Here is a 10,671-nt window from a genome sequence, read left to right on the forward strand (position 1 = left end):
CCCAGAATAATGCAGACTAACATTTAAAACTGTTTGCTTTGCTCTGAATGTAACGATATCAGTTACGAGACTGCATTAAATGAAATCAAGATAAAGAAAAAGACGCATAATTGCAGTTTGAAGCATAAAGTTTGTTAACAGAAATTACTTCTTTTAATTTAATATAAGTGTAATTTAGTATGAAACACTGAGTATTATACATAAAGTAAAGCCATGCAAAGTAGTATAATTGATATGAGCACCTTCCATCAATTATATTGATAGGTGCTCTCAGTCAACTGAACGAATTTAGAATGCCAGGATTTAAATTGTGCATGGATAAAGCTATATACGTTGCAAATGAGTTGGTGTTACCAAAAGTGCGAGATTTTTTGTAGAAAAGCTCGGTTTACCTCTGAAACTTAATTAGATCTCTCAATTGATTTAACCAAAAGGTTTCAAACTGAATTTTTTTAATATAATGATCGATGGCTTACAAGAAAGATTTGACCAGATGAATGAAATATCCTGGACTCTTCATCTTTTTCTAAAATCAGAAAAACTTCATGAATTTATTTGAAAGGGCAATAGAAACGAAATGTTAACACATTGAAGGAACTCTCACTGGCGTAAACGGGAGCAGCGACATCAATGCCAGAGCTGCGTCAAGATAAAAATCTTTGCAACATGCTTTAAAAGGGGGAGGGGGATTGGTTGCTTAGAATTATTGACATTTATTTGTTAGTTGAATTATCTATTATTAATTTATTAGTTGAATTATATCCCAACCTCACCATTCCTCTTCGGATATTATTAACATTGCCAATTAGGGTTGCCGCCGGAGCGAGGAGTTTTCAAGACTCAAAATAATTAAAACATATTCACGAGCAACAATTGGCTAAGAAAGAATTAATGAATTGGCCATTATGTCAATAGAACAAGATATACTAAAAGATATAAAAGCATCAGACGTTTCAGATAAATTTATCGTAACGTAATGAATGGACTACTTTTATATAAATAATGTAGTAGTCGTTAAAGTTTAAATAAATAATTATGATTTGAATACATTTTGGGTGTTTCCTTAATTTTTGAATTTTACTAATTCCACCTTTAATTTTTGTGAGGCCCTCCTAAGATGAATATTACGCCCGGGCCCACAGACGTCTAAATACGGCACAACTTTCAAGCTTCAGCTCAATTCAACTACAGGAGGTACTATTGGCACGTCTACGAATAGTTCACACCAATATCTCTTATAGTTATCTTTTAAGAGGGGAAAACCCCCTGAGTGTCATTAGTGAAACACGGTGCTTTCAGTAAAACATGTCCTTGTTAAATGCCTAAGATATGAAAGAGATATATATTACGTTCTTAGCGTTTTTTCACCAACCTTTCATGGAGTAAAATAAAATTAAAATAAAACAAATCTTGATAACTATATTTACAAAATTAATATACGTATTACAATATTAAAAGTATTAAAACACAAGATTAAAATATACTAAGTTAAAAGCGATAAAATCCCGTAGCTTTCAAAGGCTCCAGCCTTCTTCTTCAGCAGTACTCTCTATTATTCAGTACACCTTTAAATATCAGCAGGGTAATGGTAGGCATCACATGTTTCCATTCTCACGTGTTCCGCTCTCTTGCATTGTGGAACCGGAAGTGGCTCGAACGGAAGTCGTACGGAACCGTTCATCCTTTTTTAGGATAATAGTCTCTAAAAGGGGGTGAATCCGTACACCCCTATCCCTATTAATGTTGGTTGTAGAGCTGATCCGCAAACTCTCGAGCCACTTACGGTCCCAGAACCTATGCACCCGATCGGTGATAGTGGCATCGTCTGGGGAGATCTGGTGCTGCTTCTCCCAAAAATGTTCGGCCACGGCGGACTTGTCATATTCCGCATTTCTTATTGCTTTTTTGTGTTCCCCCAGACGATCTTTGAGACGACGTTTTGTCTCCCCTACATAACATTCCCCACAATCCGGGCATCTAATATTATATACGACCCCACTAGCATCCTCTTTTTGAATGGGGTCCTTAACTTGAGACACAACTGTGCGCAGTCTTCGTCCCGGAAGCTGCACACAGCGTGTCTGATATTTTCTTAATACTCTAGTTATATAATCCGTCAAGCCCGGATAATAGGGAATGTATGCAGTAGATACTGGTATAAAAGATTCATCTCTCCTCTGATTTTCATTAATAAATTTATCTATAATCCTCTGGGGGTAACCACATTTAGTGAGATCCGCCGTGACACGTTCATACTCTGCTTTCCTATCATCGGAGTTACTGCAATGTGATTTCGCTCTATTAATTAGCGTTCTTATCACACTGTTCCTATGATGGCTGGTCAGGGCTGAATTATAATGCGTATATTGCCCTTTACACATCGTTTTTCTAAAGACTTGTCTTTAACTGCTGGTCTTCCCTACAGACCAACACATCCAGGAACGGCAGAACTCCTCCATCTTCAACTTCCGATGTAAATTATATGAATTGGGAGAAGCCATTTAAGATATTCAACACATGATCTTCACTCCCCTTCCGAACAAATGTAAACGTATCATCCACATACCTTTTCCAGGGGCGCATAGGGAGAACACTAGCATTAAATATTCTGGTCTCGAGCTCCTCCATAGCTAGATTTGCTATAATTGCGCTAATGGGGGAGCCCATAGCTGTACCATTAACCTGCTTATATATAATGTTATCAAAAACCATAGTGTTACTTGAGAGGCACAATTCTATACCCTTCCTAATATCTTCTGGATTAAGTTGCGTCCTAGTATTTAGGGTAGTATCCCTCTGTAAAACTATGTTTGCACACCACACTCCATGGTCAATAGGAATACAAGTGAATAACGATTTTACATCAAATGATATCATAATTTCATCCTCTTCTATACGCTGGCTCCTAATAAAGTGCACAAATTCTTTACTATCCTTGATACTATATTCAGAGAGTCCTACTAGTGGAGACAATAGTTTGGCTAGGAAACCCGAAAGTGCATACGTCGGACTACCTATAAATGAGACTATGGGTCTGTCTACTTTGTGGATTACACAAAGTGCACGTCTACTTTTAATATTGTAATACGTATATTAATTTTGTAAATATAGTTATCAAGATTTGTTTTGTTTTATTTTATTTTAATTTTATTTTACTCCATGAAAGGTTGGTGAAAAAACGCTAAGAACGTAATATGAATATACCCAACCTCAGAGGCCTATTTGAGGAATATGAAAGAGAACGCCAGAATCTCTTCATTCCAGACACAACAGAAGACCCTCTTACATTTACTTTACTTTTAGGCAATAAAACAAATGCCTCGAGCATTTTTACCTTTCTAAAAATGATTAATGTATACCACCTCTTTTACTATTTTTTCCAATTATCTCTATCTGACAGAAAATATCAAAAATACTTATCATATGTATGGACCACAATGGCCATAGTTGCCGATCCGCCTAATACACCCCAAACCACAACCAACAACAACAGCAAAACGAAAAATCCCATCAGCCTTGAGCTTGGTGAATCCATTCAAATCTTTAAACTCCTCAGATAACTTGGTAGACACCTACTAGTATCCAGACTAGATACTAGGTGACTAGTATCCAGACTGGACAGATCCCATCCACCTCAGGTGGATGGGATCTATCTAGTTATATTAAAGGAGGCGGCAAAGGAAGTAAGCAAACCCTTAGCCATAATTATGAGAGCTTCCTTGGACTCAGGGGAGGTACCCATAGACTGGAAATGTGCAAATGTAACCCCAATTCACAAAGGAGGATCAAAGGCTGACACAAGTAATTATAGACCTGTGAGCTTAACTTCTGTTCCAGGAAAATTAATGGAGGCACTGGTTAAAGAAGCACTGCAGGATCATTTAGACAAGACTTCAGTTATAGCTCAGTCACAGCATGGGTTCGTTTATGAAACGTTTTGTCTCACAATTTTGATTAGATATTATGATGTGGTTACAAAGGAGCTGGATGCAAAAAATAATTTTGATATCATATACTTAGATTTCAGGAAAGCTTTTGACACTATTGCGCATGGCAGATTACTCTACAAATTGGAGCACAATGATATTAAGGGTAAGTTGTTACAATTGATAAAAGGATGGTTGAGTGGGAGAAGACAGGGTTGTAATCAATAGGCTCTGTTCTTCGTGGGCTAATGTTATTAGGGGAGTCCTACAGGGTTCGGTGTTGGGTCCACTGTTGTTTTGTATATTTATCAATGATATTGATGAAGGTATATCAGGCTTAGTGTCGAAGTTTGCAGATGGTAACAGTACCCTTTTTTCCACTCCCGAATCTCGTTTACCTCCTCTGCATCAGTTCGTTTCCAATATCCTTAAATATGATACAAAGGTTGGCAGGGTTATTAATGATAGTGTGCTACTGCGACAGGATCTGGAAAATTTGGGAACATGAGCTGAGAAGTGGCAACTGAAGTTTAACATTGACAAAGGCAAAGTACTGCATATGGGTAGAAATAACTCCAGAGGAACGTATCAACTGTGTGGTACCACTTAAGGTGGTAGAAAATGAAGACGTGGGAGTAATTGTGCAGTCAAATAAGTTTTCTGAGCAATGCAGAGAGGCTGCCAGGGCAGGCTATGGGCTTTTGTCAATGATATACAGGAACTTTTCTAGCAGGGAAAAGGAGGTGATTATCCCTCTGTATAAGGCAATGGTCAGGCCACGCCTTGAGTACAGCGTACAGGTCTGGAGGCCTCATTTTAGGAAGGATGTAGATTTGCTTGAGCGTGTACAGAGAAGGGCAACAAGATTGGTGAGGGAAATGAAGGGATCCTCTTACCAAGAGAGGCTTAAGTAATGGGATACACTTAAATAGAAAGGGTGCAAGAATATTTGCTGATGCTATCGAGGCAGTGTTAGGTGGGTCGGAAAACTGCTAGCTTGGGGGGATACAAAGACGAATAGATTAACAGTAGCCACTGGCAGAGGTGAAAGAGATTCTTGCACTGCTTCTATTGGAATGAGCAGAAGCCTGAAAAACAAGATTCTGGATATTTCGGAGACTGCTGGGAGTCATTGTGGTACAAGTAAACACATGGGTTGTGTTAGGGTAGCTAAGAATAGAAATAGGTGCATGTATACTTGCGTGTACACCAATGCTAGGAGTTTAGTAAATAAATTTAATGAATTTGAGGTATTGCTCAAAATATCAAAGGCAGATATTGTTGGGATATCAGAGACGTGGTGTCACACAGATATAAGGAATGCAGAACTGGAATTTGGGGAGTACAACGTCTACAGAAAGGATAGACTGGATAGGAAGGGAGGAGGGGTTATGCTATTAGTTAAGAAATACATAAAATCCAAGGAAGTGAAGCCAGTGGACATCGTTGGACAGTGCAGTGTCGAGTCAGTTTGGTGTGACATAAGCATTGGGAAATCAAAATTGAGAGTAGGAGTGTGCTATAGGCCTAATGACTCTGATGAGTATAATAAGAAACTGTACAGCGAAATAGAGTGCGCCAGTAAAAAAGAGAGTCTTATAATGGGAGATTTTAATTTCCCAGATATTGATTGGAATTTGGGGCCTGGTCACTCACACACTGGCAAGGCTTTTGTGGATTTATTGGATGATTGTTTTCTACATCAGCATGTTCGGGAGGCAACTAGAGGGAGGAATACTCTTGATTTGATTATCAGCAGTGATTCTTCATGCATTAAGAATCTGCAGATAAATGAACCACTAGGTGGCAGTGATCACAGTGTGCTGAAGTGGGATTTACTCAAAGAGGTAACTACCATTAGGGGTAAAGGGAAGGGTTATTGCTTTCGTAAAGGCGACTACGATGGACTGAGACAGTATTTAAATTCTATACAGTGGGACCAACAGATGATGTTACCAACAGCAAATGCAAAATGGGAAGCATTCAAAGAACTTATCTTGGAAGCTACTAGGCTTTACATACCAACTAAGAAATATTGTTCAAGGTTTAGGCCAAAATGGATGTCAGATGAACTAATGAGGCCTATGGCAGAGAAGAAACATGCATGGGATACACATAAATTAACACATGACACAGAAGCTTATGAGAGATACAAGTTGATCTGTAACCAAGTTACAAAGGAGGTTAGGCAGGCGAAGGCAGATTACGAGAAATCTTTGGCAAGGGATGCAAAGAAAAACAGCAAAGAGTTCTTTACTTATGTAAACTCTAGAAGGAAGGGGATGAATCAGATTGGTACACTTGATATTGATGGGTGAGTCAACTGTTGATGATCCTGCTCAGGTAGCTAACAAACTAAATTAATATTTTGCATCGACATTCACACATGAGGAGTTATTTAGCGAGGGGAAAGCCAGAGGTGTTCAACTCTAGCAGTAAGCTAGAGAATCTTGTAATAACTGAAAGTAAAGTGGAGGAGAAATTGTTGAAGATAAATACAAGAAAGGCACCTGGGGTGGATGGGATCTATCCAGTTATATTAAAGGAAGCAGCAGAGGAAGTATGCAAGCCCTTAACCATAATCATGAGAGCTTCCTTGGACTCAGGGGAGGTACCCACAGACTGGAAATGTGCAAATGTGACCCCAATTCACAAAGGAGAATCAAAGGCTGACACAAGTAATTATAGACCTGTGAGTTTAACTTCTGTTCCAGGAAAATTAATGGAGGCACTAGTTAAAGAAACACTGCAGGATCATTTAGACAAGACTTCAGTTATAGCTCGGACACAGCATGGTTTTGTTAAGGGGAAGTCTTGTCCGACCAATTTGATTGGATACTATGATGCAGTCACAAAGGAACTGGATGCAGGGAATAACTTTGATATTATATTCTTGGATCTTAGAAAGGCTTTTGATACTGTTGCACATGGAAGACTGCTGCAGAAATTGGAGCAGTGTGACATTGGAGGCAAATTGCTGCTGTGGATAAAGGGGTGGCTGAGGGGGAGAAGGCAGAGTGTGGTAATCAATGGACACTGCTCGTCGTGGACTAATGTTATTAGTGGAGTCACTCAGGGCTCAGTGTTGGGTCCATTATTGTTTTCTGTATTCATAAATGATATTGATGATGGTATATCAAGCTTAATGTCGAAGTTTGCAGACGAAACAAAGTTAGGCAGGGTTGTCAAGGGCACTACTGACACTATGCTGCTGCAACAGGATCTGGAAAGGTTGAGCAGATGGGCTGAGAGGTGGCAAATGATGTTTAACATTGACAAATGTAAAGTACTACACATGGGAAACAGCAACCCCAGAGCAACGTATCAACTCTGTGGTACTACACTGACAGTGGTAGAGAATGAAAGGGACCTGGGGGTGGTTGTGCAGGCAGATATGAAGTTCTCTGAGCAGTGCAGACGGGCTGCTAGAGTAGCTCATGGTGTATTGTCAATGATATATAGGAATTTTTCTAGCAGGGATAAGGAGGTGATTATTCCCTTGTATAAGGCAATGGTCAGGCCACACCTAGAGTACTGTATACGGGTCTGGAGGCCTCATTTCAAGAAGGATGTATAGCTGCTGGAACGAGTACAGAGAAGGGCAACAAGATTAGTGAATGGAACAAAGGGGTGCTCTTACGAAGAAAGGCTTAAGTTTTGCAAATTACAGTGTCTGGAGACTAGGCACTGGCGAGGTGATCTGATAGAGGTGTATAAAGCATTGAATGGTTTGAGCATGCTCAATGCTGATGGGATTCTTCCTCTCGCTCAGAATAATTACCTGAGAGGGCATAAATTCAAATTGAGGAAAGACAGATGTAGGATAGACGTGCGGAAATTTGCTTTTAGCCAGCGAGTGGTAGGTTGGTGGAACAGACTTCCATCCCTTGTCGTGGAAGTTGATAGCCTAAATAAGTTTAAGGCTCAGCTGGACAGGTATTTTGAACGGACAAAGGGGTGAAGTGGAAGTGGTTTTTTTTTTTTTTTTGGCTGATGCTGCATAAGCTTGCTTTCTTGCATCAAATGCCTCTACTAATGCTAATGCTAAGAAGGGGTTTGAGAGATCTCATCGAGCAACAGAAGAAAAGCGATACCGAACTGGAAGATTACTTCCAGATAAACTCAGCGCCACTCTACCAGGATACAAGGAAGATAAACAAGCGGCATATCTCACTCAACCTAAGCAAAAAAAAAAATTATATATTTAGGCCACCTGCTGGACGAAAATCCCCAGTTTATGGGAAAAAACCTTGCTATCTACACCTGAGACCGACTAACTGAGCCACGGAGTGAAAAAGGCCCATTAAAGTTCCTCGCGTCATCGATGGGAGGGATACTTAACCTAAGCAAAAAAAAAAAAAAAAAAAAAAATATAAGGGTCATCCGTAAATTGCGCGTGTTCTCTGGTGTATTTTCCTGTTTTGCTGACGAAAAACCCCTGGGTAAAAAACCTTGCTATCTACGCCTGAGACCGACTAACTCAGCCAGGGAGTGAAAAGAGCCCATTAAAGTTCCTCCCCTCATCTACGGGATTCGAACCCGGGGCTTTTCTACCCGGTGTGGGGAGGACGGTGAGGATACCACTGTGATACCCATGCAGACTACTCAACCTAAGCAAGGAGACCACTCCCATAGAAGAAGCTAGAAAGATAGGCAAAGAAGACAATACTGTTCAGTAATTAAATATAATATCTTCCAATGCATGGCTCACGAGTGGTGCATTCTTCCCCGAGACTGAAGGATTCATGCTCGCCATTCAAGACCCTATAATCAACACTAGGAATTATCAACGACTGGTATGGTGCAACGGTTCCTGTAAAAGAGCCTAGTAGCAATAGGTCCCGCAGAGAACACTTAAAAGAAACTCCAGAAAGTCACAATCCTGAACACTGTGTAGGATAGTCAGGGAGTTCTTCGACCAACTGTAACATCGGACATAATAAACAACACCCTGTGAACTTGGTACCAGTACCCGTCAAGGTATGCAAACCCGACCACCAGAGAGAAATAATAATCCCAGGGTGTATTTGCATGGCATTCCAGAAAGTGAACTGTATTCACTATAGTAACCGAGTGTGTGTTTTTTTTTTTTTTTTTGCTTAGCTGGTGGGCACACAATACAACTCTCCAACGTGTGGGCATTGTTCCCGTGTGGGTCATGTGTTTGCAGAGTGTCCACACAAGGACGAGCCACCGTGCTGTGTAAATTGGAAACGTGATTTTCAGCATTCAGTACGAGATCCATTAGCATTAGTAGAGGCATATGATGCAAGAAAGCAAGCTTATTCAGCATCAGCCAAAAAAAAAAAAAAACCACTACTCCCATTTCACCCCTCCGTTCGTTCGAAATACCTGTCCAGCTGAGCCTTAAATTTGTTTAGGCTATCAACTTCAACAACAAGCGATGGGAGTCTATTCCACAAACCAACTGCCCGCTGGCTAAAGGCAAATTTCCGCACATCTATCCGACATCCGTCCTTCCTCAATCTGAATTTATGCCCTCTCAGGTGATTATTCTGAGCAAGAGGAAGAATCCCATCGGCATTGAGCATGCTCAAGCCATTCAAAGCCTTATACACATCTATCAGATCACCTCGCAGATGCCTAGTCTCCAGGGTCTGTAATTTGCAAAACTTAAGCCTTTCTTCGTAAGAGCAACCCTTTGTTCCATTCACTAATCTTGTTGCCCTTCTCTGTACTCGTTCGAGCAGCTCTACATCCTTCTTGAAATGAGGCCTCCAGACCTGTATATAGTACTCAAGGTGTGGCCTGACCAATTCCTTATACAAGGGAATAATCACATCCTTATCCCTGCTAGAAAAATTCCTGTATATCATTGACAAGACACCATGAGCTACTCTTGCAGCTCGTCTGCACTGCTCAGAGAACTTCATATCTGCCTGCACAATTACCCCCAGGTCCTTTTCATCCTCTACCACTGTCAGCATAGTACCACAGAGTTGATACATTGATCTGTATGTCCAGAATATCAGCGTGCATTGAAATCACAAGACTAAGGATCAATAATGGATGATGTTTGTAATGATAATAATAACGGAAAACTAAGATTTAAAGATTTAACTGTTAAAATTTAACCCCAGGGGCTCACATCTGGTGAGTGTGGGCTTGGCACACCCAGGGTTTTGAGCTGGGACATCATCATTCTTCTTTTTCTTGGTGATTCCCTTCTCTCTCTCTCTCTCTCTCTCTCTCTCTCTCTCTCGGTAATTCAGAAAATATATTTTTTTTTGGCTGGTGCCGTATAAGTCTCAGACTTCCTTGCACCATACGGCTAATAATAACAAATTAAGGATAATACAGGGAAATCGCTAAAGATAACGTAGTGTATTAAATGAAATCAGAGTCGCTTCCGAAGATAACGGTATAGATATTATTCTGGTTATACAAGGACCTTATTGTAGCGAATGGATGGGTGAAATGAGAAAGTCTTTTTTTTTTTTTTGGCTGATGCTATATAACCTTGCTTTCTTGCATCATGTGCCTTTGCTAATACTAATTGTGTTAAGGCTCAGTTTCGTAAAACTTCAAAGATTGCGGAATTTCCAATACATGCTGGAGTAACACAGTATGAGGAAGGAGATCCAAAAACTGGAACAGTGTTAACGAATAAGAATATTGATATGGTTACAATGCATAGTTTAAATTGTAAAAATGCAGCATACAGAACGTTACTATTAGTAAAACCACAGAGCTACAGGGATCAATAACTTCTACGTTTTAAGAA

This window comes from Mastigoproctus giganteus, chromosome 2, assembly GCF_048544385.1.
Source record: "Mastigoproctus giganteus isolate SK-2022 chromosome 2, ASM4854438v1, whole genome shotgun sequence".
In the NCBI taxonomy this organism is placed as follows: domain Eukaryota; kingdom Metazoa; phylum Arthropoda; class Arachnida; order Uropygi; family Thelyphonidae; genus Mastigoproctus; species Mastigoproctus giganteus.